This window comes from Cimex lectularius, unplaced genomic scaffold (genome assembly GCF_000648675.2).
Source record: "Cimex lectularius strain Harlan isolate CLEC.00 unplaced genomic scaffold, Clec_2.1 scaffold186, whole genome shotgun sequence".
NCBI classification, from domain to species: Eukaryota; Metazoa; Arthropoda; class Insecta; order Hemiptera; family Cimicidae; genus Cimex; species Cimex lectularius.
This window is the reverse complement of record NW_019392979.1, coordinates 763,731-790,963: the sequence shown is the minus strand read 5'-3', so window position 1 is coordinate 790,963 and position 27,233 is coordinate 763,731. Positions and strand designations below refer to the sequence as shown.

At 34.8% G+C, this 27,233-nt stretch overlaps 1 protein-coding gene across 1 annotated transcript in view; it reads right to left on the bottom strand.

The window, feature by feature from the left end:
• LOC106665292 overlaps positions 1-24,186 on the bottom strand; it is a 43,188-nt gene extending 19,002 nt beyond the window's left edge. Inside the window, exons 1-2 of the mRNA XM_024229571.1 lie at positions 24,111-24,186; positions 17,306-17,372 (exon numbers count right to left, since the gene is read on the bottom strand). The gene's annotated coding sequence lies outside the window, so the exon portion shown is untranslated. The remainder of the gene's footprint in view (positions 1-17,305; positions 17,373-24,110) is intronic.
• Between the last annotated feature and the right edge of the window lie 3,047 nt (positions 24,187-27,233).

The following is a 27,233-nucleotide window of genomic DNA, read 5'->3' as shown; positions in this document are numbered from 1 at the left end:
AATGGAAATAATTTTTCCGGAAAGAAAACCGTCAGGTTGATGATTATTCTTGTTTTCCGGTATTTTGAGATTAAAGATAACAAAACATACGCAGAAAACAAACACTTTGAGTAAGTAGAAATACTTTGATTGAATATAAAAAATATATACTTTTTTGCATTGTATAAATTCACTTTTTTCCACATACTACATGTATTTGTTAAATTTAAACAATGTTTGTAAATTCCAGGCCCTGAAGATGATTTCAATAAAGATCGAAACGTTGACACGATAAAGAAAATGTTTTTCTGAAACCTACATCACACCAGACCGCATCTCACGATATCTGAATAACTATCGATTAACGGTCACTAATCTCTACACAAAGATAATATGATTGAATAACACAAGATGAACTATTTTATTAAATCATATTAATTCAGCAAGGAATCATATCAGTGTAGTTTTACTAGAAGAAAGGTTTTTGTGAATTTCTGAAATGAAATGAAATATTTTATCAACATAATTCTTAACTAGAACTAGTGGCTACAAAATTGTAGCCCTTTTGATTTCTTTAATTAAAAAAGATTGTAACAGAATGGCAGAACCCTTTAAATTTTTAATTATATGTGTGGTGATTAGTGACCGTTAATCGATAATTATTCAGAAATCGTGAAATGCGGTCTGGTGTGATGTAGGTTTCAGAAAAACATTTTCTTTATCGTGCCAACGTTCGATCTTTATTGAGATCATCTTCAGGGCTCAAAGTGTTTGTCTTCTGTGTAATTGTGCCATTTTTGCGTGTCGTGTTGAGAATGCTTTGAGCCCTGAAGGTGATCTCAATAAAGATCGAATCGTTGGCACGATAAAGAAAATGTTTTTCTGAAACCTACATCACACCAGGCCGCATCTCACGATTTCTGAATAATTATATAGTTAAATCTAAATAGGTTTTCAGCTTCTTCCCAACCTTTCCTTTATCCCGTTTCCTTTTTTTCTGAAACCTACATCATACCAGACTGAATAATTTTTAATTATATCTAAAATTGTACAAAACTGGCGTTAAATTGAACTCAGGAAGGACGATGGAATTTCATTAAATGTTTCAGAGCCGATATCAAATGTAGATGCTGAGAAAGTTTTTATGGTTCGATAAAGTGAACTAGATTCAATATCCAATTGGGTAATTCATCTGGTAAGAATCAAACTCAAAAGTCATTCTGAGCATAACGGAAATATATTCTGGCAATATTGTTCTTGCAACAGTAGTGTGGATGTAAAAGCATTTTTTAAAAATGAAATTCAGACAATTTATAGCATAAATTTGATCCAAAATTGTAATTTATTGTTGTTAATATTCTCGTCCGTACACAACGGGCTGTAATTACAGGGGAAAATTGCAATAAAAAAGTTACACTATTTAAAAATAAATGGGAAAAAAAGAATTCCAACAGTTTTTTATTATAATAACAGTCTAATAATTTAGCGGAGAGTTTATTTTTGGCGCCGACTGTACAGTTCCAGTTAAGGTGTGCATGCGCGGTGCCTTCACCTTTTTCTTTGATGTTGCCGACGAAAAGAAAAGAATGAGGGAGCGACCCCCATAATCATGGGGCCGAGTTGGCTTTAACAGCCGAGAAGCAAAGCCTGTCCCTTTGACAGATCACAGAACACCTCACGGCCTGGGACCTAATTTAACCGTGGATAACAATCTAAAAGATGAGAAATAGTTTCCTCCCCCTACCAAGACTTAGGAAGCTCCAAATTGGCCAATTCAACTTGTCCGCAACTAAACACATATTCATTATATAAGTTCATTTATTGAAATTATTATTTTTTATATTCTGACCCTTTTCTTACTAAATAAAGTCAAGCTTTCTTATAAAAAAACGAATAACTACCATGAATCATGATTTTAGTTTTGAAATAGAAAAGATACTATTTCTCATATTTGTCAATCGCCAAAATACTCTAAAACTACTTTTACGCTTTTATTGCACAATTCTAAACCGCAACCACGATTTCAATACATCGACATTCCATTGCTTCCAAACAGATTTTTTATAACATTATTTTCACAAAGGTACAGTTGTGAAAACATTAAAAAATAGTATGCAGGTTGTAGTGAGGAAACAGAACACCTATGGTGTTCCTCACTTGTTCGGTTTTAAAAACTTATTGTCTTTTTCTTATCCATATTTGTATAATTTTATTAACTTTGTATATTTTGTGTTTTCTAGTAGGTAAATTGTACTCACTACTTTGTTATATGTTTCGACTCATTTTAATCTCTTTTTTTTTATCTCAATAAAGATCGAAACGTTGGCACGGTAAAGAAAATGTTTTTCTGAAACCTACATCACACCAGACCGCATCTCACGATTTCTGAATAATTATCGATTAACGGTCACTAATCACCACACATTTAATCTCATCATTGACAGATTTTTTAATTGAAACAAAACATGTATATTTATGTAGGCTTAAGTATATCTAAACGTTTACTGATAGTTTTGCACTGTTCTTTTATTACCCTTTGCACATTGTCTCTTTTGCAAACTGTCAACAACATTCCATAAGAAACCAGGAAGAAGCAGATTAATTATAGTTATTAATCATCCTAGCCTTCCTATTCTCGCGAAGATGTAGGTTATATCCGTGAGTCGATGATCATTCTACGTTTTCGTTTAGTTTAATTAAAATACAAAATTATATGATATTTTAAAAAGAGCGAAATAATTATTCAGAAATCGTGAGATGCCGTCTGGTGTGATGTAGGTTTCAGAAAAACATTTTCTTTACCGTGCCAACGTTTCGATCTTTATTGAGATCATCTTCCGGCCCTGGGATTTACAAACCTTGTTTAATTTAACAAAAACATGTAGGTTGTGGGAAAAAACTTTTATTTAAAAAAAAAATTTATTTGCATTGTATAAATTCACTTTTTTTACATCCTATATGTTTTTGTTAAATTTAAACAATGTAAATCCCAGGACCTGAAGATGATCTCAATAAAGATCGAAACGTTGGCACAATAAAGAAAATGTTTTTCTGAAACCTACATTACATCAGATCTCATGATTTCTGTATAATCATCTACAAACGGTCATTAATCACCGCATATTTCTACGCGACGGAAATAATTTTAATTGTTATAAATTATTAAATTTTGTTTTGAAAATGAACAAACAAATTTCAAAACTCGCTGAGAATTTTCCAAGTGAAGTTTCATATAAAAAATTCTTTGGTTTACAATGAAAGAGCTTTTAAAATTTTCTTCTTTTGAAAAAAAATACTTTCAAAGGGAATTAAATCTGACAAAAAGTACTCGTCTCTCTTTGACGTATTTCGATGGCACTGGATGCCAAAGTTCTATACTTGCAAAGGAAATTAAATTTGACAGAAAAACCTCAATAAGATTGAACAGTTTTCTCTCCTTTTGAAATTTTTACCGTCTACAAATAGGTGCATGTAAAATATTCTTTTGAATTCAAACGAAGCCAAAACAATGGGATAAAGTTTTATTATTGGGATTATGTCTGAATCCCAAAGTTCAATACTTTCAAAGAACGAAATCTAGAATAAATAATACTTCCGACAAATCTGAACAGTTATTTTCCTCACTTTACGATAATTCTCGAAATCTATACAAAAAACGCCACGTCCACTAAAACGTAACACGTAAATGCTATCATAGAAAATGAGATTTTACTTCCGAAAAGTTGAACGGATTGTTTTTTCACTTTACGATAGTTTTCATAGGCCAACGACGTTTATAAATGCCAAAAACATCATTGTCCACAAGAAAAAAAATTCTATTCTTCTGATTTAAAAAAATGTGGCAGTTTTGTGATTCTCTTTGATTTCAAATGTGTGGTCATTAGTGACAGTTAGTCGATGATCATTCAAAAATCGTGAGATGCGGTCTGGTGTGATGTAGATATCAGAAAAACATTTTCTTTATCGTGCAACGTTTCGATCTTTATTGTGATCATCTTCACTGTGTAATTGTGCCATTCTTGCGTGTCGTGCGCAAATGGCGGAGGGCACTTTCAACACGACACACAAGAATGGCACACTTACGCAAAAAACAAACACTCTGAGCCCTGAAGATGATCACAATAAAGATCGAAACGTTGGCACGATAAAGAAAATGTTTTTCTGAAACCTACATCACACCAGACCGCATCTCACGATTTCTGAATAATCTTATTCATATTTTCCAAAGTGCTTATTAATTACTTTAAGACAAATATTTGATACCGTTCGGAAAAAATCTAAATGACAAGATTCTTGTATGTCTCAAATTATTGTCCGTCCGCGGTTGGGACGGGGTCATTCTAAAATCCCCCCAAGGGTATAAAGAAAGACAAGTGAAATTAGGGCCATTAAAGCCGCTAACGATCACCGCTCTGTAATGACCATGTAAATTAGAGGAAAAATTCGAAATCGACGATTACCAATGACATCACCCTGCATGCTACTAATCACAACATAACTGGGCAGGGTCGGCTTACTCAGTCACTTCAAAGAAACACGGATTTCCTCCAGTATTTTACACCTGGCGTGAAACAGAACCGCCTGCAAGAAAGGGGTCAGCGGATATAAAGAATTTCCTCTCTTTCGTTTTATAAAAGAGCTCATTCAAATCCTTCTTTTCTTTATCCAGATGAAAGGGTAGAACTGCACATTAAAAACAATCGATTATAACGCCAAACACAAGACTGTCAGGAAAACAGAGCATTCTGTCTATTTTACCTGCATTTTTCTACTTATTAAAATCATTCTTCACCATGTCAATTATTAAATATTTAAAAACAGGAAGACCCAAGAACCATGCCTTTCAACAATTATTTCATCAAACGGTAATAATTAAAAACTAGATTCCTGGGGCAATGGTATTTTTTTTATTGCTAACACCGACTGCTAGGCAACGAAGACAGAAATTCGAATCGTGGAAAAGACGTTCTTTTGACACTAATCTTATTTTGCCCGAAATTGCAAATTTAACGAATTACTGCACACTGCATTTTTTGTCTGAACAGGGACGGCGGTAGCCGAGTGGTTAGCGAGACTCTCGGCTTGTGGACCCCGTGGTTGTGGTTCTGCTACCGACGTCTCCCCTGGCTCTTTTTTTCACACTCTTCTCCCCCAAATAATGTAGAGATGAAACAATACGTCTTTACTCTGGCTAATATGCGAGTTCATAAAGCAAAAGAGAACAGGTATGGCATCGGCAGTAGAAACGGTTAAAAAATCGAACTAAATGGTAAAAATTTGCTATTATTATTGCACATTTGTTCTTTGATACACTATCAGCTTATGAATTGTTATGAGGCTAACCCTGCATGGATAGATCCAGAAAAAGCCGAGATCATCACGAAATTAAAACAACCTACTTCGCTGACAGAACTGCAACAATTCTTAGGTATGATCACGATGATCCAAGTTCCAGATCATACAGAACAATTGAGACTACTTACGCAAAAATATGAGTGGTACTGGGACAAGCACCAAACAGAAGCCTTTAACAGAACAGTCTTCTGAAATCCCAACCAGTACTACCATACTACAACCAGCAGAGGAATTAACTCTTACAGTATATGCGAGTCAGAAAGCAGTAGGCGAAGCATTACTTACAGAGCGGCCAACCGATGGCCTATGCAGCTAAGGCACTAACACGGGCACAAAACCCGATATAGCCGAATTAAGGATGAAGTTTACGTAATGCTATACGGGCTAAAAAATTTTATGTCTATGTCTGGAGAAATCCACACCTCACAGTTGAGACAGACAGTAAGCCACTTGAATTAATAGTTCATAAGACATAAAGCACCAGCCAGATAACAGATGATTCTGCATGAAGTAATGCCAAATATAAAATTCATAAAAAGGGAAAGATTTGGTACTCTGAGCCGAGATTGTGAATTGCTGAAGAAGATGTGGCACCAACACTTGAGGTACACATGGTAGATATACCTTTATCAAAAGATCGATAGGAAGGGAGGGAGGAGGGAGGGGAGAGAGAGAGAGAGAGAGAGAGAGAGAGAGAGAGAGAGAGAGAGAGAGAGAGACAGACAGACAGAAAGAGGAATGAGTCAGTGAGTGATCAAAATCAAAAATACCGAAAGATAGAAAAGTAAGGTAAAAAATTATTCACACAAAACTGGCTAATAAAAATAACTAGCATCACATTGATCAAAAATGAAACTAAAAGCTCAAGGTAACGGATAACGAGCTTGATTGATTGATTAAGGGTTTTATCTTAAGGGGGGTTTTATTTTTTAACTATTAAGGGTTAAGGGTTACCATGGTATGGTATGGTAGAAAAGGATACTAGGAAGAGGGGTTCGCTCTCCCCAGGTACTGCAGCCTTCTGGCTTATTGTACCTTCCTAGTTCCTTAGTTCAGTCAATGGACTCAATCCTTCTTCTTAGAAGTATCAGGCCATTGACTGTTGTTGCTGCAATTTGATTCCCTAAGTCTTTTCCGTACGTTAGGTTAAACCTCCATTGAGCTCTTGCTTCGCATTCGAAGATGATATGAGTGGCTGTTTCCTCCTCCTCATTACATAATCTGCAAATGGGGTCATCGCTGTATATACCCATGTTGGGTAGATGTTTTCTCAGATGGCAGTGATCGGTTGGTAGTTCTACCACTCCTCTGAGTTTGACCCTCTCCAATTGCAGCAGTGCTTTTGCCAGTCTAGGTGAGGGTTGTTTCATCATAAGTTTACTATGTCTAGCACACCTAGAGTTTATCCACTTCTCCTTTTGTTTTGCTTGGATCCGTTCTGCGATGGAGGATTCTATATTTTCTCTTGTTATCCCAAGAATAAATTCAGGGCCTATGTATGATCTTGCAGATCCTCCTCTGGCCAGTCTGTCTGCTTTCTCGTTACCCAAAATTCCCCTGAGTCCTGGCACCAAAGATATCATCAGGTTGTTGTGTTTCCCCAGGTTTTGGAGATTTTGGATGCATTCACTGACTAATTTTGATGTGATTCTTTTACATGCTAATGCATTATTGTCCTAATATAAATTACACAGATTTTATACATTATAAAGCTTTATACAATATAAATATGTTAAGTACGTATATGTATGGGTTCTATAAATCAAGTAAAAAATAGTTAAAATAAGTTAAAAAAATAAATTTGTTCTGCAAATTGATACTACCTGTTTATATAAAAATTAAAAGATAGTTCTTTTATTTATTTATTTTATTAAAATATATTACATTCCCTAATGTTAGTAGTTTTGTGACGGTTTCTATTGAGGTCTGCGGGGTGATGACCCTCTACTTTAGTCGTTTCTTCTTAATCTTGTTCTCCTATTTTGTCAGACGCATTTTGGCATTACATTATCAATTTTAATTAGCAAGAATAGAAGGGCAGGATAATCGGATAATTAATTAATATGAATATTAATTGAACTTATGTGGCAAGGGGTTTGTCTTTGGAAGCAGGCTTCTCCCGCTTATGGACGCAAGCTCACTGAGGACGTCACAAAGACGAACCCAGGCCTAATAATATTGACATATAGTGTGATACAAGGCATTTAAGCGTTTTATAAAGTTAAAATGGTGTATTTTCAACGGATTCCGTGTATCAGAGTTGAGAAAAGATCGGTACCGTAAATCAGAGAGAAAGTAAAGCCCGCGAGGCAATTCGAAAAATAAAAACCCCTCGGTAATAATTTAAATATAATTACCATTCGGAGTTATGCAGAGATGAGCGGAGCCGTTCGGAAATCGTCTACAAACCCACAAAAGCCGGAGAACGGCAAAGATCTAAAGGAGTGCGAGCGAGAGAGAAGATAATAATCTCAAACATTATCATTATAAAACGGGCCGCGTATTGAGATAGAAGTCCGAGATTTGCTTTTTTCCCACTTGTTCATAATATCCCACCTGCTGTTCCCGACCGCCCTCGGCCTCTTAAGAAGTGGCCGAGGCGTCGAATTTTTACGTCTCGATGCCTCTAACAAAGAGAGCATGCCTTTTATAAACTCATCGAAAAATGTCAGACCTGAAGGAGCTTAAAATGCAAAATTATATAACAATGAATATGTCCACCCTTTTATTTTCCTGTGAAATTAGTTTCTCCATTCACAAGAAGCCCAAATAATATAGTTCTTTTTAAATAACAAATCTTTACTCTTCATTTTAAATCCGCTTGACCAATTACATTCTTTTCAATTAATTAAGGTTTTGGTTGAGATAAAAAAGTCGTCACAAGCGGGATTCGAACCCACGATCTTCGGCTAAATACGCCGCTGCTCTACCACTTGAGCTATCTGACTTCGATTCACTCGGACACTAACTTCCCATAAAGTATAACACTGTTATATCTAACGTTTTTGACCAACTTAGGATTGATTGAACAGTTTTATGTAAGGTTTTGGTTGAAATGAAAAAGTTAGTGTCCGAGTGGATCGACGTAACAATAGCTCAAGTGGTTAGAGCAGCGGCGTATCAAGCCGAAGGTCGTGGGTTCGAATCCCGCTCGTGACACTAACTTTTTCATTTCAACCAAAACCTTACATAAAAATATTAATTAATTGAAAAAGTAATTTGGTCGAACTAAATATATTGGATTTAGGATTGATCATTGATTTCTTTCAGTAGCGACACTGGGCACTACAGAGTGTTTCATATAAAAAAAAGTAGTTTCATCNCTCTCTCTCTCTCTCTCTCTCTCTCTCTCTCTCTCTCTCTCTCTCTCTCTCTCTCTCTCTCATACATGCAACATACACATTACATTATATTTCTTCATTTTTTATTATTATGTCTTTCTCTCTCTCTCTCCGTTTCCTTTTTCCTTCATGTTAAACCCTGAGTTTTGCTGCCCAAGCTGCTAATTTCATCTTTGGTCCATGCGCTGTTATTTATTGCAAATGATTTTTATAGGCGTTTTACTTTATTTTTGTACAAGAAAAATATAAATATGTTCTCTATTTCATTTTTTGGCCTGCATTCTTCTGAATTGTGTCTAAAAATTCGTATATTTGTAAATGTGAGATTTATTCAAGTGGTCTGAGGAAGTGTAGTTTAGTCGTTAACGATCATTTTGATCTGCTTAACCTCGCTGTTTGGGACCATCAGGCAGGATTTTTTGGCATTTCGCCATCTTCAGTGGTTGATCTGTTCGTTAGCAACTGGGGTTACGTAGGTTCTGATATATACCAACCAATGAAGAAGGTAAAATGAGTCTTGACAGACCAAAACAGCGAGGATAGGCGGACCAGAATGATCGGAAACGGCCAAACTACATGTAATAATGTCTTCAGCGTTTCAAACTTTTTTTCACATCCTACATGTATGTGTCAAATTTAAACTATGTTTATCAATTCCAGCCCTTAAAGATGATCTCAATAAAGATCGAAACGTGTGGTGATTAGTGACCGTTAATCGATAATTAATCAGAATTGTCAAAGAATATCTGAATATATTGTTTTAGAGTTTCTGAATTGCATATTATAACAATTAAATGGAAAACGTCACCAACTCGATAGTTGTTTTACATTTTCTAGACGTTTTACTTCGCTCGGATTCAATAAAATTTAAATCGAATTATTCGGAAATCATGAAATGCGGTCTGGCGTGATGTAGGTTTCAGAAAAACATTTTCTTTATCGTGCCAACGTTTCGATCTTTATTGAGACTGGCACTCTCAACACGACACGCAAGAATGGCACAATTACACAGAAGACAAACACTGAGTGAGTAGAAATACTTTGATTGAATATAAAAAATATATTTTGCATTGTATAAATTCACTTTTTTCCACATCCTACATGTATTTGTTAAATGTAAACAATGTTTGTAAATCCCAGGCCCTGAAGAAGATCTCAATAATGATCGAAACGTTGGCACGATAAAGAAAATGTTTTTCTGAAACCTACGTCACACCAGACGGCATCTCACGATCTCTAACTAATCATTTCAAACTACTTCGAATGCAATTCATTTTCAACCAACATGTGCTTAAACGTACAAAAAGTTTAAAAGCTAATTTTTATTAGGTTCAGGTGTACCTTTACAGATTTCTTATTGTTACGATATGTCTCGCCTTGTAACAGCGAAAAAGTCCTGACTAAAAATAATCCATCCTTATGAAATTGTTGTCAACATCTTCGATGATCTAGATGTATATTTTTTAATTAAAAACCATACAAATCTGAACGAAAGTTATATCTTAAAGATGATTACGGAGGATGTCCGAGTGGATCGAAGTCACGATAGCTCAAGTGGTAGAGTAGCGGCGCATCTAGCCGAAGGTCGTGGGTTCGAATCCCGCTCTGACTTTTTTACCTCAACTAAAAACCTTAATTAATTGAAAGATATTAATTGGTCTAGCGGATCACGAAAACTAGTGAATTACGTTGTATGTTGAAGTATTGCCAAAATTGTCTTTATTAAACATTAACCAATTTCTATACCTTCTCCTTTAAAAGTTGAAACAAGGTTTAATAAAATGTTACACAAAGGCTTTCAGCCAACTCAGAAGCGGTGTTTATTAAATTATTACCCACGACGAAAAAGCGGAAGCTATTCCCGGGAGCTTTGACAACAGGAGTGTTATTGCTGTTAAAAGGCGGCGTGTGAGAAAAGAGGGCCATAAAAAATATTTAAAAAAAAGGCATGAAGGTTGAAAGTTTTATTTTCATCAAGGAGACCCGTATTTATTACAAATAATCCTCGATAAAATGACACTTTACGAATTGTTTATTTACTTCTGTCTGCAAAAATACGCCGTTATCGACTTCGAATTCTAATCAAACTGAGTGACAAGTGTGTAAATGTTTATTTTGTCTACCAACCTTTCAAAACATGAGACATTTTGAAATCTTGAGTACTTCGTGACGTTTATTTTTCGAAATGACGACTTGGAATTTTTATTTACTCCCATTATAATTCGTGGTCGGATTGACCAAATAACTTCTTTCAATAATCAATCTTTATTAAAGGTATTGGTCGAAATGAAAACGTTAGTGTCACGAGCCCCGTTCGAAGCCGAAGGTCGTGGGTTCGAATCCCGTTCCCCCCCAAAGATTAATTAATTTTTATTTACGTTCCCTCATTCACATCTCTCTCCGACACTATCTTGGTTAATTGTGTTAATTAAAATCTCCTAAACGTCTCCTAATTGTTAACTATCTTTAACATTTGTAATTTTTTGACTACCTACGAAGTTATTTTTCTCGATTCCTTCTTACCACTCTCCTTCTCTCTCTTTTTGTCGTTCTCTTCCTCTGACTTTTTCTTCTGTTTCTTTAACTATCTTCTCTCTTTCTCTTTACTGCCTATCTCTTTTTTTCCACTGTCCATCTCTTTCTTTCTCTTCCCCCCTATCTCTTTCTCTCATACACACACTACACTATGTTTCTTCATTTTTTATCATTTTCTCTTTCTCTCTCTCTCTCCATCCCTATCTATCTTTCTCCCCTCTTTTCTCTCTTTCTTTCTCTCTTCTCTCTCTCAACTCGATAATATATGTATATACCTGATTGAATTTTGTTTTGTATGCTTAACGCTTGTCTATTCTCCCTGGGGTATTGTGTCAGACTGCACTTTTGCCATTAATCAGGGCTGTCCGTTTCTCCGTGGTCATATCATTTCGTTCGTAAAATTAAAAAATGCGAAGAGATTTATAGAAATTGTCAGTAGTATCTTTTGTGGGTTCTTGATTTATTTCGATTGGTACTGGCCGACTCGAATTTCAGGTCTTAACATGTTCAGCAAATATCTGAGGATCTGGCAAGATAAGAGAGAAGATTAAGATCACAAAAGGGGCGTCGGTGGCCACAACGGTTTAGGCGTTGACACGGCGCTCATCACTGTAAGGTAAAGGTCCCGGGTTCGAATCCAGTGGCCCTGCATTCGAACCCGACATACTTACAAATGGGCTTTTTTTTCAAAAACTTCGGCACCCCGAGGGTTCATATGACCGCGTAGTTGTAATCAATTAACACCATTTTGACGATAGAATTGCGAGATACTTTATACTACTATTATGCATACTACTTCAGTTCTTGAGTAGAAAAATTTCGTTATTCTCAAAGACAAAATTCGATTTTTAAATAACCAAAACGAAACGAATATATAATTGATGCCAATGTTTTAAATCTTGAATAATCTCGATCTCGGTATGGTCTGAATGAAAAAAAATAATAATCTTAGAATTAATTAAGGTTTTCGGTTGAGATAAAAAAGTCAATGGCACGAGCGGGATTCGAACCCATGATCTTCGGCTTGATACGTCCCTGCTCTACCACTTGAGCTATCGTGACCTCGATCCACTCGGACACCAACTTCCCATCTCAACCACGCCTTTTGAATTTTCCATCCTTTTTGCCATTTTTCAAATGTCGTGTAATCAATTTGATTGTCGGCGACAAATGAAATGGCCACGGAGAGCTTTAGTGAAGTATACTTCATTTTAAACTTATTAAATTCATTAGTTTCGTGGTCCGCGTGACCAATTAATATCTTACAATTAACTAAGGTTTTCAGTTGAGATAAAACAGTCAATGACACGAGCGGGATTCAAACCCACGATCTTCGGCTTGATACGCCGCTGCTCTATCACTTGAGCTATCGTGACCTCGATCCACTCTGACACCAACCTCCCATCCATCTCAACCACACCTTTTGAATTTTGGCTTGAAAAAATGAAAAATGAGGGAAACTTCAAAAGGTGTGGTTGAGATGGGAGGTTGGTGTCAAGTGGATCGAGGTCACGATAGCTCAAGTGGTAGAGATGCGGCGTATCAAGCCGAAGATGGTGGTTCGTATCCCGCTCGTGCCATTGACTTATTTATCTCAACTGAAAACCTTAATTAATTGTAAGATATTAATTCGTCAAGCGGACCACGAAACTAGTGAATTTAATAATAATTCAATTTTTATCTGCTAAGTTTCGACCTATTTTAAGGTCACCGCCGTGGCAAAACCATCTAACAAATGTTTATAAATTGCTCTAGTTCAGTTTTTAATAAATGGTTTCAAATTTCTTTGTAGTTAGACGGAGTCTGATGGATTTGAAACCATTCAGATCCAAATTATTCAAGTAAAATAATGGTCGATACATCTAACACTTTAAATAGATTTTTTTTTAAATAATAGTCATTATCGGTTGATTTATCGATTATTTATTACTTCTATGCATTAATATTGCATTGAATTTATTGTAAAAATTTTCTAGCGACGAATTCTCTCACTCATACGCTTAAAATATTCAATAAGACTATTTAATGTCTCCTCACCACTGGTGGAATATTTCTGGACATGCTGTTAAATACACAACATATTTTTAAACGTTTTGTATACAGAGATTGATCACCTACGCAATATGAACTCTTCAAAGCTATGCACTGTTCCATTTGTACAAAGAAAGGACCAAATCTTTTTCCTTTCTAGTCTCAGATAAGTAATTAAAAAAATTATTTTAATCATTATCAATCATAATCAATCACCCTTTTCTATTATTAACACATCTACTGACTTAATTACTATGTAATTCTACTGTACTATGTAATGTATACTATCTACTGTGTAAAGAATGAAACTGTTATTAAAGTGGATTTAATTAAAAATTTAGCTATTCACTTTGACTATCAATTATCCTTTAGACACCATATATCTAATATTTGCTCTAATAATCCAAAAACACTAGGGTCTTTAATTTGCTATTATAAAGCTTTTAAAAATATAGAAATATTGAATCTACTCTTTACCTATTTTGTTCAACCGTACTTGATTTTTTTCTATTGTCTAGTCTCCGCATTACTCCTCTCAAATCAACAGTATCGTAACGATTCACAGTTTTGAACAATAATTTCGATTGCAACTATGATTTCATGTCTGTTCTGAACATTAAAACCCTGTACACAAGAAGAACTAAGTTTGACTGTGTTTTTCTCTACAAAATATTCACTAAGATAACCTCAAAGCCTGAGCTACTTTCTTACATAATGTTGATGGTTCCTAAATACAAAACTCATAATTTATCATTATCCAATGTCCCTCCTCACCGCTCCACTAACCTCTACCAGTCCCACTCTCTCATTAATATAATTTAGCGATTAAGGAAATATACAAAATATAGATTTATTTAATGCCTCTTACAGATTTAAACAAGAGTTAAAAAATATATAAAAAAATAAAAATATTAATTAAGTTAAAATGTTTAAAACATTTTTTTTTTTAATTCGAGGTCACGATAGCTCAAGTGGTAGAACAGCGGCGTATCTAGCCGAAGATCGTGGGTTCGAATCCCGCTCGTGACGCTGACTTTTTTTATCTCAACTAAAACCCTTAATTAATTGAAAGATATTAATTAGCCAAGCGGACCGCGAAAAGTAGTGAATTTAAAAAAAGTTGTTCCTATATATTTTATACGTGTCCAATATTTCAATTGTTTTACATATAATGTTTGTCTATGTAAATTAGGCATCAGCCGTATATGGAAATAAATAAATAAATCCAGCATTAATCTCAGTTTCCAAAACAAATCGATATTGAAGGATAATTAATTACTGAAAGAGAAAATTGATAATGGCGCAAGAAAGTAAAAATATATAATTCGCCGATGGTGATACCAACTCTAAACAATCTTTTACCGAACTTAGACGAGAATTAAAGAAAATAAAAATAAAACGCCTGGTTGGAAGCTGAAAATTCCAACTTATGACATACATCTGAAACAGCAACTAAAAAATAAAAAATAAAAATTGTCAATCTTCCATATTCAGAATGTTGGGCTGTCTGATATACTCATAATCTTAAGCATGCGTGTAATACATAAATAAATGAAAAATAAATAAAAAAAATACTTTACAAAAATCCTTTTATTTGCGATGCGGACTGGTGTGACGTAGGTTTTAGAAAAACATTTTCTTTATCATGCCAATATTTCAACCTTTATTGAGATCATCATCAGGGCCTGGGATTTATAAACATTGTTTAAATTTTACATATACAAGTAGAATATAGAAAAAAACGATTTATATAGTGCTAGAAAATTTTAGATAAAAAAATGAATTTATACAACGCTAGAAAATTTTAGATTAAAAAAATAAAATATAATAAATAATAAAAAAAATTTTAATCTAAAATTTTCTAGCATTGTATAAATTCATTTTTTTACCTAAAATTTTCTAGCACTATATAAATCGTTTTTTTAACATAAAATTGTCCAGAATTGTATAAATTCATTTTTTCCGCATCCTACATGTATTTGTTAAATTTAAACAGTGTTTGTAAATCCCAGGAGGAAGATGATCTCAATAAAGATCGAAACGTTGGCACGATAAAGAAAATGTTTTTCTGAAACCTACATCACACCAGACTGCATCTCACGATTTCCGAATAATTCGATTTAAATTTTATTGAATCCGAGCGAAGTAAAACGTCTAGAAAATGTAAAACAACTATCGAGTTGGTGACGTTTTCCATTTAATTGTTATAATATGCAATTCAGAAACTCTAAAACAATATATTCAGATATTCTTTGACAATTTAGAAATGATGTGCCGAAAGATTTCGGATTTACAAGCACGTCATAAAACTGGATCCATGTTTAGCTGAGCTTAGCCGTACAATTCAACCGCCTTTGATCTTCGACTTGGATAACTGATGAGGAACCCTCGCCCTCCTGCAGTCCTTACCTGTATCGTGCAGGTGTCCCACTGACCGTGAAGGCCCCAAGAGTTTCTGGCCTTGAAAAATTATTCAATGTTGATAATCATTCTTGGTGTGTACTGTGTAATGATAGGCGCGGACGAATTAAAACCTGGGAGAAATGAAACAAGAGGGGAAGGAAAACGAAAAGTGATGAAAAGTAAATGATGACAGAAATGACGAAGGTGGAGTGAGTACGTAGATTCTTTTCAAACTAATCAAAGAAAAACTTATTGATAACTTTTAATCATAAAACTTATGATTATTTTTGCATTGTATAAATTCACTTTTTTCCACATACTACACGTATTTGTTAAATTTAAACAATGTTTGTAAATCCCAGGCACTGAAGATGATCTCAATAAAGATAGAAACGTTGGCACGATAAAGAAAATGTTTTTCTGAAGCTTACGTCACCCCAGACCGCATCTCACGATTTCTGAATAATTATCGATTAACGGTCACTAATCACCACACACTTATTGATAACATTTTTACGCATTTGTAAAAAATGTTATAATAGACCTCTTAAATATATGCCTACGACCTAATTATTGTAAATTTAATAATAAATTTTATGGAATGAAACGGTTACAAATGAGGTATTATCCCCACTTTGTGCCGAAATACTCACGGATACTTTGAAAAAATTCTTTTGAAATCAAATGGAAAAGCTATGTAGATGAAATATACATGGCGGGAACACTAGAGCATCTAAACAAATTCCTCCAATTAATTAATTCTTTACATTTAAGGTATAAATTTTACATTGGAAATAAATAAAGACGTTTATTTAAAATTTTTAGATTTAAAACTGTACATAATAAACGGCCTAATAGAAATAGACATATATAGAAAACCCACAACTAAAGTCACTAAGATACCAGCAGATTCTCACCCATGGACCCAAAAAGCTGCTAGATTTATTTGGCTCATAGACCGTATGTTGAAACTCCAATTAACACATGCTAATTACAAAAAATAATTACAAACAATTACAACCTTAGCTAAAAACAATGGACATTAATAAATATTTATTGATACGTTAATAAATTAACTTTGCAGAAGCAACAATCGGGCTCAGCCACCCCAACCAAAAATGAACTGAAATGAACCCCCAATGAAAAATGAACCCCAACCTTTGTAGCTTGTTACATATTGGTAAATTATCAGAAAAAGTAGGTAAAATTCTTACATGAGAAGGTTTTAAAGTAGCTTTTAGAGTTACTTTACTTAGAAACATCCTATCAAAAACNACCAGCTTCTCATTGGAACATTTCGTCGGGCTGGCGGTGGATCGGCGGCTTCACTTTCACAATTCGTCAGGAAACGTGTTTGTAACTCTTCCGAACTGATGATGAGCGTTTAATGCTTCAAATCCGGATCGATTCAAACAACAAAGCTGTGAGTAGAACCACCATTGACAAAACGCGCAGCAAATGATGATGTCAACGCGTGGAAAGGATCGAATATTTTATGCCCAGGCTCGTGCTCCCACAGTTTTTATAGTGACAGTAAAAATGCAGTTAGGAATGTCACAAAGGTCTTTTTTTCCCACCGGCTATTATTTGCAGATCTTTTTTTTTTTTCTTTAAACCACCCGGTTAAAAATTTAATTTTAAATAGCGATATAGCTTCTCACCTTAAGATTTAGCAGCAATGCCTCTACTTGTTGACACGCTTCAGTCCGTCTGGCTCATGTGGCCATTCTAAAAAAAAAGAAAAGCTTTTAATTTTATAAATTATAAAATTGATCAAAACCTAAAGAACATAACGGCCTTTTTTCTTATCGGCTAACTTCAGTAAGAATGTAGATTCTTTGACCTAATTACACCCATGTTTCTAAAGAGCTAAAGAATTCTCTTTCAAGACCAATTAAGGATAGATGCTTTTTAACAACCCTAATTAGACACATCTGACTTGTAGAATTATCCCAGTTACCTTCAGAGAAATATTTACAAAAAATTATAGAATGCAGCTCTTAGACGAGTTCTAAAAGAAGTAAAACTTTTGTTTTAGAATTTAATTGACACAGATTACTGGTTCATATTTACCAATTTCTTCAATTTCCGAAAAACGTTTTGAAACGATTCTTGGAGAATCCGTTACCTGCGGCTTAGTGCCCCCAGTCGGGCTGGACCTAACAGGACACTCCGGACGTGATATTTGTAGGCCGAAAGAGCTTCAAAGGACACAAGAGTCCAGTTTCTAATTAAAATATTTGTGGATCGGTCCAAATCAATCCGGGGTTTGCCGGCAAAGTACCGTGAACTACCAAGTCCAAGGGTTTTACCAAGTTCAACCACCAGATATTATATGGAACTATTGTCACAAGTAACGCTTTTGTTGTAATTTTTCCGTTGATTTTATTAATAATGTATACATGTTCAAAAATTCGATGAATCAATAAACTAAGCTTGTCGATCTCAAATATAATTAGTTCTACTTTAAATGAAGAAATGAAGACACGAAGAAGTTGAAACTTGCCAGGATGAAGGATTTTAAATAAACGGCCTTTTCTAAATGTAATATTTAAATTAATGATACTGCATGGTTTTTGCCCTACTGAGCCAATTTAGCCTATGGCAAGAAAGTAACGTCGTTTCTCAATAATAACATTAATTACCTTATTATTTACATTTTTTTATATTTACGCAGAAAACAAACACTTTGAGTGAGTAGAAATACTTTGATTGTATAAGAAATATATTTTTTTGCATCGTATAAATTCACTTTTTTCCGCATCCTACAAGTATTTGTTAAATTTAAACAATGTTTGTAAATCCCAGGCCCTGAAGATGATCTCAATAAACATCGAAACGTTTGTAAATAAAGAAAAAGGTTTTCTGAAACGTGTGTGGTGATTAGTGACCGTTAATCGATATTTATTTAGAAATCGTGAGATGCGGTCTGGTGTGATGTGGGTTCAGAAAAACATTTTCTTTATCGTGCCAACGTATTATATCTTTATTGAGACTGGCACTCTCGACACGACACGCAAGAATGGCGACAGAAGACAGACAATTTGAGCCCTGAAGATGATCTCAATAAAGATCGAAACGTTGGCACGATAAAGAAAATGTTTTTCTGAAACCCACATCACACCAGACCGCATCTCACGATTTCTAAATAAATGTTTTCTGAAACATACTTCACACCAGACCGCATCTCACGATTTCTGGATAATTTTTCTATATTATTTTCATTTACAAATCTGCTTGTTTAATCCTTAAATTAAAATGCTTTATTTCTCCTCAGTTATTGTTATCACGTCTTTAGTTGTGTCGGATAATTCAATAGGTAATCATGCCTTCGGATGAAATGCATTTAAGACATTGTTTACTGTACGAATTTTAAAAACGGAATGCAAACTGTTTCGAAAATACAACGACTGTTTGCTCGATTTATAACAGGAAATTTTGTTCTTAAAGATGATGCGAGCAGTGGACGTCCTTGTGAGGGTGACGACGACATATTGAGGCATAGGCCAGAAGAAAGTCCCGTTTTGACGACTCGAAACAAGAAAGATGTTAAATGTTTCCCATAGATCCATTTAACCACATCCAAAGACTCGGTGGGTTTGTTCAAAAGTACACTACATGGATCCCACACGAAATCAACGAAAGGAATTTGGCGAATCGCATCTCAGTTTGCTCTTCAGTTCCCTGTCGTCCCTATTTCTTCATAGATCGGTAGCAGGTGATGCAAAACGGATCACATACAAATTCTGCAAAAAAAAGTTTATTGCCAAACCAGTCAACGGCCCCAAGTTGTTCCAAAACAACAATTGCACGAAATTTGGTGGGGCACGTTCTGGCCCCTGTCATCTTGAGCTCTTACTACAAGGGCAAACGGTTAAAAGTGAACTGTACTGTGAACAGCTAGCCTAATCAGGTTAACTTTTTGGAAAAAAGGCTGCAAAAGCAAACAGAAAAGTCTTTCACCATGACAACTACGGCCTCTACGTTGCTTTAAGGACCAAACAATTATTAACTAATCTGAATTGGGAAATTTAACCACAACTGCCATACTCTCCGGACATATCAACTTGTGACTACTTATTTAGAAATCGTGAGATGCGGTATGGTGTGATGTAGGTTTCAGAAAAACATTTTCTTTATCGTTATTGTGCCATTCTTGCGTGTCGTGTTGAAAGTGCTCACTTACGCAGAAAACAAACACTTTGAGCCCTGAAGATGATCTCAATAAAGATCGAAACGTTGGCACGAAAAAGAAAATGTTTTTCTAAAACCTACGTCACTCCAGACCGCATCTCACGATTTCTGAATAATTATCGATTAACGGTCACTAACCACCATACACTTGTTTCTACTATTTATTTCGGTCAATACCAAATTTTTCAAATGGCCAAAACTTTTAAAATGTTCCTGGAGCAAAGAGACCACGTTCCTGAACTCAAAAGATGGTAATTTTTAGGCGAAAGGAATGGACATGCTAAAAAGAAATTGCAAACAATGGACAATACATCTCCGTACAGTTAACATGTCAGGTATAAGATACTAAAAATATATACTGTAAAAAAGTCATGATTTTCTTGCCCACATCAATAATTCTCCATTCCCCGTGGGGGGAAAAAGGATCACGTCAACATCAAAGAGTGTCAATGAGGTGCCATCAAATTTATTTCACGGTTTAACCGAAATGGGAAGAATAACTCTCGGCTTTTACTTCAACCCTTTTCGGTTCCTCGAATCCACGTCGTACAGGTATGTAAATTACACCTTAATTTCCATTTTATATTTCTCGGAACATTCTCCAGCCTTCGGGAAAGGGTTTTATGACACAAAAACTTATCTCTTATAAACAAGCCGAGTTCCCTTTGACCAAGATTTCACCGCCAATATCGGATCAAATTTTTTACCCGCCTTTTTACGGCCGGATTTTTTTTATTGTTTAAGATCTCGTTGGAAATATGACGCTATCACTTCTGGTATTGAAATTCCCACTTACATCCTCGAAGGGATTGGGTTCCAGGGACCTCAAAGCATTCTACCCTAATGCAAATATGAATACACGTGCGCGCGCAAACAAATTATATATTTCTACTAGAAATAACCTTACAACTGGAAGAACTTAACTTATTTTTATGTAAGGTTTTGGTTGAAATGAAAAAGTTATTGTCACGGGCGGGACTCGAACTCACGACCTTCGGCTCAATACGCCGCTGTTCTAACCACTTAAGGTGACCACTTAAATCAACTCCCCATCTCAACCTACAACCTTTCGAATTTCGAAGAAATAAGGAAACTGCGATGAAACTTTCGAGTATTCACAGTACAATCGACGTTAAATTTGCTTTAAACGTAATTCAAGCGACTACAGGAAAAAGAGGGATATAAGATTTTGGGGATATAAATTACAAAACAATAAAATAAAAGTGATGATATATAGATTATAATTTTTATCTGAGGTCTTGGTTAAGATGGAAAAGCTAATGCGACGAGCGGGCTTTGAACCCACGACAGTTCAAAGTAGAGCAGCAGCGTATTGAGCCAAGGTCGTGGGTTCGAATCTCGCTCGTGACACTAACTTTTTCATTTCAACCAATACCTTCCATAAAGTTTAATTAATTGAAAGAAGTTATTTGGTCAATCCGACCACAAAATATAATGGATTTAATTAATAAAGCATGTCATTTGGTTCTCACCATCTTTTCCTTGAGCGGCTTCGGTGGCCTCAACGGTTAAGGTTTTTCAAACACACCAGTACTCCCTAGAGTTCATATAAGCTTTCATAAAAACCCTTGTTTAAAAACAAAAATAAGTAACCTTTCTGCGTCCTTCAAATAGGACTAGGTGCTCTTTAAAATTCCTTGACAGATCCCAAGGTACTGCAAGCTGTCAAACCCAGCCCTAAATACTCGCATAGTTACCAGTGGGTCTGAAGCGTCGGAGAGAGGGGGAAATTGAAGAAGAATAGTAAACTGATCGCATAGACCTAACGTGCAAACGATCCGTGTACTTTGTCCACGAAATAGAACTAAGTGCTACTTCAAGAGGCATAAGCTCTTTAAATTTTGCAGGATACATCTTTTCTCTGAATTTGAGTACAAGAACTTCCCCTTGTTAGGACTTTAAATAGTATGTACTGCGGTTTCTTACTATTTTTGGCAGAACCTACATACAACTGCCAATATTGAAAAAACCTCAAATGATTATTGAGTCAGCAATGATCTGTTTACAGACTTGAAAAGATCCAAAACTTTCCAAAGAGTGTGGAGTGTCGAAGAACTGATATCTACAAGATGTGGAGAAGCAACAAACTCCTAACAATCTCCTTAGAAAGTGAAGAAATATGGGGAAATCTATTTCCTTTACCAGGTGCGTTTCGGTATTTCGCTGTCGGATCTTATAAAAAGGACATAAACACGGGTTAACGAACAGACCAACCTATGAAGAGGAAGAAATGCCGATCCGCACTCCTGGCATACAACCAGACCTGCAGTAGCAAAATCTTCGCCCCACCAACTACGCCAATTTGATTTTTTTTAACAGTTCCTTCTACAATAGAGTATAAAAATTTAAAAAAAATTAAATCAGTATTATTATATACGTTATTTTGTTTTATATTGTAAATTTATAATGGCGTAACTGAAAAATTGTTAAAAATCATTGCTTAGACGTAAATAAACAAATTTAACACTTTTTAAGCTATGCAAGTATATAGTTAAATGTAATTAGGTTTTCAGCATTTTCCCAACCTTTTCTGTATCCCGTTTCCTTTTTTTCTCTTTCTGCTTTTCTTTCGTAATGTGGTTTCATCACTCAATTATAAATAATTAATATGTATTTTAAAATATTTCAGTCATTGTTTTGTATATTTTATTATTATTATTAATATATGTACATGTAAAGGGGCTTAAAGCCCTATTTGTACCTTGTAATTGTAAAATAAATAAATACAATTAAAACAAATAAGCCGATAAATTAATTAAACGATGATTATTCAGAAATCATGAGATGCGGTCTGATGTGATGTAGGTTTCAGAAAAACATTTTCTTTATCGTGCCAACGTTTCGATCTTTATTGAGATCATCTTCAGGGCCTTGGATTTGGGGGGGATTTACAAACATTGTTTAAATTTAATAAATACATGTACTTACTTTTTCCACATCCTATCTGAATTTGTTAAATGTAAACAATATTTGTAAATCCCAGGCCCTGAAGATGGTCTCAATAAAGATCGAAACGTTGGCACGATAAAGAAAATGTTTTTCTGAAACCTACATCACACCGGACCGCATCTCACGATTTCTAAAAAAATAATCATCGACTAACGGTCACTAATCACCATACATTAATTAAACGTTGAAATATTGTTTCTTTGGCGATTGGGATATTAACTATTTGGAAAGGATATTTCAAAATTCTTTCTTTTATCTGTCGTTGGTGTTTTGAACACTCAAAGTCAATATGGTGGTTTACCAGTAAACATAGCAATAGTAAACATCTACAACGCAGAATCGTCTGTTGTAAACAGCGTATAAACCCTAGATTAAGAAATTTCAGTTTTTGCAAACATTACAAGGGTTCAGGAACAATTATTTACGCGAACGTTTCTGATAGATCGGCGTTCTCGTAAAATTTGATTTGCCCTAAAAAAAATTCTCCCGGAAGCAAAGTCGAAGAGAAAAGCACAAATGTCTCCTCAACTCTCTAAGGGAAAAAATCAGAAACTGTTTAAAATTTTGGTCTTTCTCTAATACTTTGGAGAATAATTGGATTAGAAAGAAGGAAACTATGGTGAAAAATCAAACTTTCGAATATTCACAGTAAAATCGACGTTCAATTTGCTTTAAACGTAATTCGAGCGACTACAGACAGAAGAGATTTTTTTAAATAAATATATATCATAATTTTTATCTAAGGTCTTGTTTGAGATGGAAAAGCTAGTGTCACAGCTCAAGTAGAGCAGCAGCGTATTGAGCCGAAGGTCGTGGGTTCGAATTCCGTTCTAGACAATAGCTTTTTCATCTCAACCAAGACCTTGGATAAAACGTATAATTAATTTATTTCATATATATGTGCATAAATTATGACTACTAAATACATATATGGATATAAATATGTACCCATATATGTATATATATGTAATCGTACATATTTGTAAAATAATAATTGACAGTCAAAGGTAATTAACAATGCATCATAATAACCTTAATTTTTTTAAACTACATTATTTTGTGATTATGCTTTTTAATTTTTTTTAAACATATATAATAGCGTTTTATATTAAAAAAAATCTTTCAATCTTTTAAAAATTAATTACATTAATATCTATCGTTTCAAGTTTTCACGTGAGATGATAGTGAGAAAGTGATGAATGAGAAATTTGCAATAAATATTTTTGTGTTATTTTTTCTAGAAAATTCCCACCAGAAATTAATTAGTTGATAAAGCAATATTAATATTTTGGGGTAGCTTACCTGGAGACGTAGAAGAAACAGAAGTGATAATGTTAGCTACCGTAGGACTACTGGAGGAGAGCAGGTAAGGGTCTAGGCCCCCACCAAACACATGGTGGGGGCTTCGCCTTTCATCTTCGCCGACACACCACCAACATATTTGCTTTTGCCTAATTCAGGTATACATCAAATGCCCAATTTCACGCCTTTTCCAGTTCGACGAAGAGCTTTTTCAAAGGGCGGGCCGCCGTTTTCAAGATGATATATAGCTTTCTTTGTCACCCTTTCCACCGCGACCCGAAGGATTAATGCCTCGGCTGCGATTCCAATAATCTAGGACCTAGGGCTTTTCGGAGGTTTCCAATCCGCCGGAGGATGGCGGGATAAGGCCACTCTTTCGTATTCCTTTCCGATTTTTACTATAAATTACCCGTTCTAATCGAAAGAGGTGTGAGAATCACCCGAGGGTCGACCATTGCGGAAAGATTGCGGAAGTACTGGCCACACCGGTTTCTTTCTTTTATTTTCATTCTTTTTCAGTTTTAAACTCAAAAATCGACCCTTTTAGCTAAATCACAATAAAAATAGTTAATTCATCGTATAATATTTAACCTATATGATACAACTTACTTGAACGCCATACAACCTACATAACAATTCAGAATCCATTATATTTCGTGGTCAGATTGATAACTTCTTTCAATTATTTAATCTTTATGTAAGGTATTGGTTGAAATGAAAATGTTAGTTTCACAAGCGGGATTCGAACCCACGACTTTCGGCTAAATACGCCGCTGTTCTACCACTTGAGCTACCGTGACTTCGATCCACTAGAACACTAACTTTCCATCTCAACCCCACCTTTTGAATTTTCCCTCCTTTTTGCCATTTTTCAAATGTCTTGTAATTTATTTGATTCTCGGCGACAAATGAAATGGCCACGGAGAGCTTTAGTGAAGTATCCTTCATTTTAAATCACTAAATTCACTAATTTCGTGGTCCGCTTGACCAATTAATATATTACAATTAATTAAGATTTTTAGTTGAGATAAAAAGGGCCGAGTGGATCGAGGTCACGAGAGCTCAAGTAGTAGAGCAACGGCGTATCTAGCCGAAGATCGTGGGTTCGAATCCCGCTCGTGCCATTGACTTTTTTATCTCAACTAAAAACTTTAATTAATTGTAATTTATTAATTAGTCAGTCGGACCACAAAATTAGTGAATACAAATCATATATTATAAATCAATTTAATTTTACAAACATAGTAAAATAACAGTAATATCACTGTCATTATTGTTTTGTACATTTTATTATGTTTTATTATTATTCTTGTAGTTATTACTATTTAATATGTTTACAAAAATAAATTTATTTCTAATACAGAAATATCTCACTGGCACTCTCAAATTGACACGCAAGAATGGCACAATTACACAGAAGACAAACACTTTAAGTGAGTAGAAATACTTTGATGGAGTATTAAAAAAATATATTTTGCATTGTATAAACTTTCACTTTTTCCACATCCTACATGTATTTGTTAAATTTAAATAATGTTTGTAAATCCCAGGCCCTGAAGATGAACTCAATAAAGATCGAAACGTTGGCACGACAAAGAAAATATTTTTCTGAAACCTACATCACACCAGACCGCATCTCACGATTTCTGAATATTTATTTCTAATATATGTACATGTAAGGAGGCTCACAGCTCTATTTAAAATGAAAAAAAAAATAGTAACGGTTAAATTAGATTAAAATTGACAAAAGTTGAAGTTAACAAGCAGTCTTGTGTCTTTAAAATATGTACTTAACATTAATTGTAATGATTATGATATTAAATATACAGGGTGAATTGCTACTCGTGCTACAAACTTCTCCAGTAGATTCTTCACCCTAAAATGAACAAAAAAGTACATACTGTCCATGGTCCGATTCTCAACCATTTCAGAGTAATTTCGCTTTTTATCGATTTTGAAAGATATCACGTCCTGGCGTCGGAAAATCGTGATATCTTTTAATCTAAACATTTCTCTTAAAATCTATAAGCACCGTTGAAATCCCCGTTAATTTTTAGAGAGAATCAAAATCATAATTCCATTGAAATTTTTTAATTTAATTTAATGCCCATTTAGTATGTAATGCTTAAGAAGTTTACAAACAGCTAGAAGGTCAAGGAAGAAAGACCCAAACGTTTTGCCACCTTCATCTTCTTATTGAAAAATTAACGGGGATTTCAACGGTGCTTATAGATTTTAAGAGAAATGTTTAGATTAAAAGATATCACGATTTTCCGACGCCAGGACGTGATATCTTTCAAAATCGATAAAAAGCGAAATTACTCTGAAATGGTTGAGAATCGGACCATGGTCAATATGAACTTTTTTGTTCATTTTAGGGTCAAGAATCTACTGGTGAAGTTTGTAGCACGAGTAGCAAGTCACTCTCAAACATTAGCAATCCTTGAACCACCATTTTTTCTCTTTTTGTCATCAACATCTTGGTCTCACAACCACTAAATAAGAAAATGACGAGTGCGTTGGAAGCGTTATTAAATCAGGTAGTTTTCCTCAAATTTGCTGCCTTCTGAGACTAAAATTAGAAACTCTGGATTACTTTATACACTTTCCGATTTACACAATTTTCCACTCTTTTTGTAGTTCTGGCTGAAATAAAACACAAAAAATTAGCCCAAACATTTTGCCACCGTCATCTTCTTATTGAAAAATTAACGGGAATTTCAACGGTGCTATTAGATTTTCAGAGAAATGTTTAGATTAAAAGATATCACGATTTTCCGACGCCAGGACGTGATATCTTTCAAAATCGATAAAAAGCGAAATTACTCTGAAATGGTTGAGAATCGGACCATGGACAATATGAACTTTTTTGTTCATTTTAGGGTGAAGAATCTACTGGAGAAGTTTGTAGCACGAGTAGCAATTCACCCTGTATAGGACGAAGCGGCGGTAAAATTAAAACGAGAATTAAAGAACATTTTCAGAATTTAAGGGCCATCTAAATGAAAGAAAACACAATTTAGATTTAAATACAACTCCTATAACGGCACTCGCAACAGGACACACAAGAATGACACAACTACGCAGAAAACAAACACTTTGAGCCCTGAAGTTGATCTAAAT